Here is a 6,475-nt window from a genome sequence, read left to right on the forward strand (position 1 = left end):
TGCTGCCCATCCATCAGTCATTCACTCAACAAATATTTATTTAACACACACTATGTGCTCTGGGCATAAAGGAGTTAAGAGGACAGACTCTTCTCAGCCTATGGAGTTTATAGTCTAACTAGGAGGGAGACATGAATAGATAACTACATAAAAGTTTAATTGCAAGGGTGATTAAAAGCTATGAATGGGAAATGTAGGGAGTTGCCAGAGTGTGTAGGGATGATCCTGGCACCTCTGAGGGGTCAAGACCACCTCCATGAGGAGGGTCTCAGCCTGAGTCCCCCAAGAGCAGAGTTTTAGGCAGGGACTTGGTGTTGAGGGGTTTATTTGGTCAGGGAGGTATCCTGGGCAATAGCAAGGAGGATAGTGGTAGTGGGATAGGGCAGGAGAAAAGCCAATATATAAAGTTGTGTTATCGAGGTTATTACTGTGGGCAGCTGTGCCAGCTCTCGAGACCTCTGGAAGAGGAGGCACAGAGCTTCCTGGCAGTGTCTCCCCAAAGGGAAGAGTGAGATCTTCCTTGCAGAAGGCCTAGCCAGCTTCCTCAGAGTCCCATCCATGGAAGGAGCCCAAGGGCAGCTGTCCAGTCCAGCCCAGGCTGAGAGTTTGGACCCAGATGAGTCAGGCACAGGAGGTGACATTTTCCAAGAAGTTTGGGAGGGCCTTGGAAAGGATGCCAGGTGGAGGGACAACTCCAAATTCACCAGCTTGCAGAGGGGTGACTCATCTGCCATACCCCCCAGCCCTCAGTGTTTCTGCTGGTCTGAGTCCCAGAGAAGTATCTCCTGGGGAGGTACATCTTCCCCAAACCCCAGGCTCCTTCCCGACACCCACCTAAAGCTGCATTTCTCACGGTCCAGTGGGGCACTACTGATGCAGGTGGGTGTGGGGTGCACTGGTGAGAAGTATATTTGTTTCCTTCTCCTCCCCTCTGGACTTCTTGCCTCTGGGACTCTCAAAGCCTTCAGAAAGGAGAGACAAAGGTATCCTGGCCTGCTCTGGATGTCTTGGGAAAGCTGTGCTGTCAGATGTCACCCCCTTCAATTCCAGGAAATCTTTACTTTCAGGCCACCAGATGGTATGCGGCTCCAGTCTGGGTTTGGCATCTTTTTTTTTTTTTTTTTTTTTTTTAGGTGTGTCTCGTGAATCCAACAGTCTACTCCCTAGAGTTCAGTGGCACGGGTTAGCAGTTCCCCATAAGGGCCTTTCCAGAGAGGTTGAAGAGTCTTTCTGGGGTGTATTTTTTTTAACAGACAAAATCTCTAGGTTACAAGGTCTGATGCTTAAGGTCAACTCCCAGGAGTGCACTGTGAAGACTTCTCTACCAAAGCACGGTTATTTTAAATAGAAGCAATCAGGCCTGTACATTATTGAAACAGACTTCCTTTTATCAACTCTGGGTCAAAGGTGGCAGGGGCTCCATGCTTTGGGCTGTGACCATCTCAAACGGTGAGAGTCTATGAGTTCCCAATAGGGTGGGTTAGAAATTTAGAAGGACTGATGGCAATGCTTTAGGAAAAGGTATTTGGAGGTTCTCTACAAATTTTGCCAGTTGAGTCTTAATAGAACCACAAGTGCATGCAACTAAGCCTGAGGACTAAGAGTGGTGTGCATGATAGAAGTGTGGAAAAACTAAGCAAACAGCAGAGAGTTGTCAAAACGAGTTTGAGAGGTGTTCTCCAGGTAGGGATCTTCTCTTCTAACAGAAGCAGCATTGGACGGTCTACAGGAGAATGTTTTGGTCCTGTGAGAAAATATACAGACTGTGGTTAAAACATATTTATGTGTGAGAGGAGGAAGTTGTATAAAATCCATTTGTGCCAACAGGTTTCCCTGGAATGTACTTTGGACAGGTGGGACAGGTGAGGTAGGCACCTTTCATGGCCTTATACATTTTCCCACCAGTGCTGGTCCATGAATGCTATCATCTTGTCAGCAGACCAGTGGCCTGATGCATTACAATGGTAAGGAGTGGGAATTTTTAAATCTTCTGGTAAGGCCAGATTATGATGTGGTCCAAACCAGAGTTCTCTTTTTATTGGCCTGATAATTATTAGTTTTCCAATATTCTTTCCTTCCTCGCTGGGGTCAATTGTTGGGTATCTCTTCTCATTTTTTCTAAAATTATCATCTGTGATAATGTTCCACTGGACCATGACAGAGATTTAGCTACTAATTTTCCTGAGAGTGGCAGTTTTTGGTGGAAATATCAGCAGGGTGGAGTCAAGTCTAGAATGCCCAGGAGCCTTAAGAGCCAGTGCAGCCAACAAATGAACATCATTTAATAAATTTTGGACATCTACATTTTTAATTTATTCCCATAGGAGGTAAGGGACATTTGTTGTTTCCATAATATTCTAAAGTCAGGAGCTACCCCAAATGCATACAAACTATCAGCATAAATTCTGGTTGTTTTACCCTTGGCTAAGGTCCAGGCTTGAGAAAGGGCATATTAATTCTGCCTGTTGGACTGAATTAATCAAAATGTAAAGGTGCTGTCTCGATGACTTCAAAAGGAGCTGCAATGGTAAACCAGCACAGTATTTATCCCTTTCATCCTTTTTATAAGAACTATTGGTAAACCATGAAAATCTGCACAGGTTAGAGGAGCTTCCTGTGAATTGTCACAGGGATTCCCAAGGTAACCTGTCAGCATTAAGCAGTCAAGAGGGTTTCATCTGGTTCCAAAATAGTCCTTGTTTTGAGACCAGATGCCCCAAGTATAGAACCCGAGTTTGAGTTAACTGCAATTTTTCTTTGGAAACTTTATGTCCCTTTAAAGCTAAGAGATGAGTGCTGTCTCCTTGTGAATACCCTTAGCCAGGGAAGCAGAGAAGCAAAGCATCTACATATTGTAGCAAAGTAGAGCCTGTGGAAAACCTCGGATCGTCCATATTAGTCTATAAGGTTTGTGAAAAGTAAAGACTCTCTGAAACCCTGGCATTACTGTCCAGGTGTATTTCTGTGCTTCCCAAGTAAAAGCAAAAAGATTTTGGCTATCCTTTTCAACCTTCAATACTAAAACTGCACTGCATAGATCAATCACAGTGAAAAATTTGCTTTCAGTGGGAATGGATGTCAGTAGCACCTGGGGGCTAGAAACAACAGAGTGCCAAGGGATAACAATGATATTTATTGCTCAGAGGTCCTGGAAAACCCTCCAACCTCAGCCACTGGGTTTTCTCCCAGATAAAATACAGGTATTACAGGGACTAGTGCAGGGGATAATGAGGCCCTGAACCTTGTAATCTTCTACTGTGGGCTTGATGCCTTAAAGTGCTTCTTTATTTGTAGAGCAGTGATTAATTATGAGAAGAGACTTTTGAGGGATCTATTTGAATCTTAATGGGGGTGCACTGTGGATTCTGTCAACATCAGCTGAGGATCTTGCCCATAAAGAGAACAGTAGCTGATCATACAGGAACAGATAAAAGATGTGAAAGGGTCATTTAATTCTCTTCATTAGCTATTTTGATTACCACTATCAAATTCTAGAATTGTTTCCTCCTTTTTGAAGAAAGAAATTCTGGCATACTCCTAAGAAATCTCAGTCCAGTAAATGACTAGGGGTAGAGGAACTGAGAAGAAAAGGATGTGTGTCTCTCCAAGGGCTTATGGATAATAGGTTCAGAGACAGGAACCTGTTCACACCTAGTTGAGCCACTATTTGAGCTGTTCTAGCACTCTGAGGCAGGAGCTGCTTTACAGCAGTGGGGCTGAGCTGAACACCAGAGAGTGTAGCTCTAGTGTTAACAGGGACAGAGAGCCATTCCCAAACCAGAGAGTGGTTTCTCCAAGCCTATGGAGAGGGAGGATAGGGAAGAACCCCTGTAGTTTCTCAGATCCTTCTGAATGGGAATTAGGAGGGCACTGAAAATACTGACTAGCAGGCTCAAAGTACCTGGAGCACATACATTTCTAACAATCCTTTTTCCAGTGCCCTGGCCCCTTGCAAAAACAGAAACTATGGATTTTTGAGTGTTCGTTTGGGGGTCTTCACTTGCTAGAATGGAAAATTGAAAATTTAGTGTTTTTTCTCTTAGATAACTCATCCAGGATGCAAGGGAGCTGGTTTGCCAAGTTACCTAAATCTGGAGGGGCCAGTTTCCCAGTCTATCCTGGCCCTCTGAACTAAAGGAGAAAGATCCCAGATCATCCTGTTAATAAGCATGGCATCAATATCTATGTGAATAAATACAATATCTAAAGGAAGACCAAAGTTTTCTTAAAAGACAATTTGGAATGGATTGTAATAGTTATGAACAGGTTTATCAGGCTTTTGTGTGAAAGCTGGAACTTTGTTCCAAACAACAGGCTTGGGAAAAGCTACTGCAATTTTGCAGTGGAGATTTCTAGAAAGTGTTCTAGCATCTTGCCAAAAGTTAGCGTTTCTCTAAACAAGCTTCAAATGTTCCCGTCCAGCTAGTTTCATCCAGTGTTTGGCCCGGCCTTCACCCACAAGCATGTGAACTAACTGAAATAAATCTGAGAAACCAGGTTAGTAAGTTGGAATAACTACACTAAAATTTCCGGCAAACTTAAGGGGGTTCCTCAGTCACTTTAGAAAACTCCTTAACTATGGCTTGCAACTCGGCTTTAGTCCAGGGAAGATAAGAAATTTCAGTTTTACTTAGATCTTCAGAAGACTTAACTTTAAAAAGACAGGTTTTAATGGATTCATAAGAGAAGGGAGCGGGGAGAGCCTCAGGAAAACGGAATTCTGGCAGAGAGGACAGAGGAAAATGGCAACAAATGTGGGACCAAAGCAGGAGGTGGCTGCAGACAAAGACGACAAGGGAGGGGAAGAAAAAGCTGCCTAAGAAGCTATTTTGATTCCTTCTCAATTTTTTGTTTACATCAGCTAATTTAGAAACAGCATTTTGCAAAGAGGCAATCTTAGAATCCTGAAAACATCTGGAAGCCTCAAGGTACCTTTTAGGCATCCCAGGACGCTGGGGTGGCTCAGTCCTTAAACATTGTCTTTGGCTCAGGTCATGATTCCAGGGTCCTGGGATCCACCCCCACACAGGGCTTCCTGCTTCATGGGAAGCCCGATTTTCCCTCTCCCATTTCTCCTGCTTGAGTTCCCTCTCTGTCTCTGTCTCTCAAATAAATAAATAAAATCTTAAAAAAAAAAATAAAGTAAAATAGGCATCCAATGCAGTTTCTTGTTGGTTGGTTTTGGAGTGCCTCTCTCACTTAATTTTGAACAAAACAAGCTGGGAGAGAGCTCAGTTCCCCATAATGGCCATTTGTGTTTGAAATTACTTTTTGTTAAGTCAGTCCATTTAATTATATTATACATGCCCAGGTGGAGGGACCATACTTTTTAAATGTAAAACCGGCCAGGGTCCCAAAGGGGGGGGGGCGGAGGCACCACCCTCAAAGTATTTCAATGACTGGTATCCCATTTCTAGGAGGTTTTTCTCTACAGCAAAAAGAAGAAATTCCTAAACAGCACAGTTTCAACAGGAACCGTCAGGTTTCGAAAAGGAGTCAGACTGAAGGGCAAACGAGTACTCTCAGAGGAAAAAAAAAAAACCCAAGACCTTAAAACAGATCCTAAATAAAGCCCAGAGAGCTCAAACAGGAGAGAGAGGCTTGAGATCCAGAAGAAAACTTACCCTCAGACTCCAGCCAGGGTGGGCAAAAAACAAAAACAAAAACAAAAACAAAAAAACAGTAAGTTCAAGAAAGCTGGCTCTGTGGTCCTGGCACCGGTTTAGCTTACTCTTCTCAGGATCCTGCCACTTCTGGTCACCAAGTAATGTTAATCTTAAAAATAAAACTGCCGGTTCCTTTACAGGCAAAAGATGAATCTGTTTGGGAAAAGCAGAGAGCTGGGAAGCCAAACAAGCAAGGCCCACCAAAACCATAGGCAAGTCCAAACAATAAAGCAGAATGAGGCTCTTTTGTAGAGGAAAGCGTGAAGTTTTGCAGGCATAACATAACATCTATTTGCATAAACAAAACATCCATTGGATAAACTGGGCACTGGAAGTATAGTGGTTTTTCATTGGCTGAGTCGTCACTGCCTCTCATTGGCTGGGCTGTTGCCAGGGGAGAAGAAAAGCCTTTCTTCCTCTTGCTGAGATGGTAAAATAGTATCCCTGCACAAGGTCCCATACTATATGTTGACTAATTGAACATAATTTAAAAAAAAAATCCCTCTCTTCCTGTTGGGTCTACAGTCAACAAGGAGAGGTAGGGCGTGAGAGCGACCCCTGCTAGCCTCCCCACTCCATTCTTTTTTTTCAATTTTTTAAAGATTTTATTTATTTATTTGACACAGAGAGAGAGATCACAAGTAGGCAGAGAGAGAGATAGCAGAAAGCCCGATGCAGGGCTTGGTCCCGGGACCCTGAGATCATGACCTGAGCTGAAGGCAGAGGCTTAACCTACTGAGCCACCCAGGCGCCCCTCCCCTCTCCATTCTTTTTTTTTTTTTTTTAAGATTTTATTTATTTATTTATTT

At 43.4% G+C, this 6,475-nt stretch overlaps 1 protein-coding gene across 1 annotated transcript in view; it reads right to left on the minus strand.

Moving 5' to 3' along the window:
- The window catches only part of HRH1 (histamine receptor H1), a 139,550-nt gene extending 133,693 nt beyond the window's left edge, over positions 1 to 5,857 (minus strand). Inside the window, exon 1 of the mRNA XM_082749459.1 lies at positions 5,625 to 5,857. The gene's annotated coding sequence lies outside the window, so the exon portion shown is untranslated. The remainder of the gene's footprint in view (positions 1 to 5,624) is intronic.
- Between the last annotated feature and the right edge of the window lie 618 nt (positions 5,858 to 6,475).

The sequence above is a fragment of the Mustela nivalis genome, assembly GCF_964662115.1.
Source record: "Mustela nivalis genome assembly, chromosome: 1".
In the NCBI taxonomy this organism is placed as follows: domain Eukaryota; kingdom Metazoa; phylum Chordata; class Mammalia; order Carnivora; family Mustelidae; genus Mustela; species Mustela nivalis.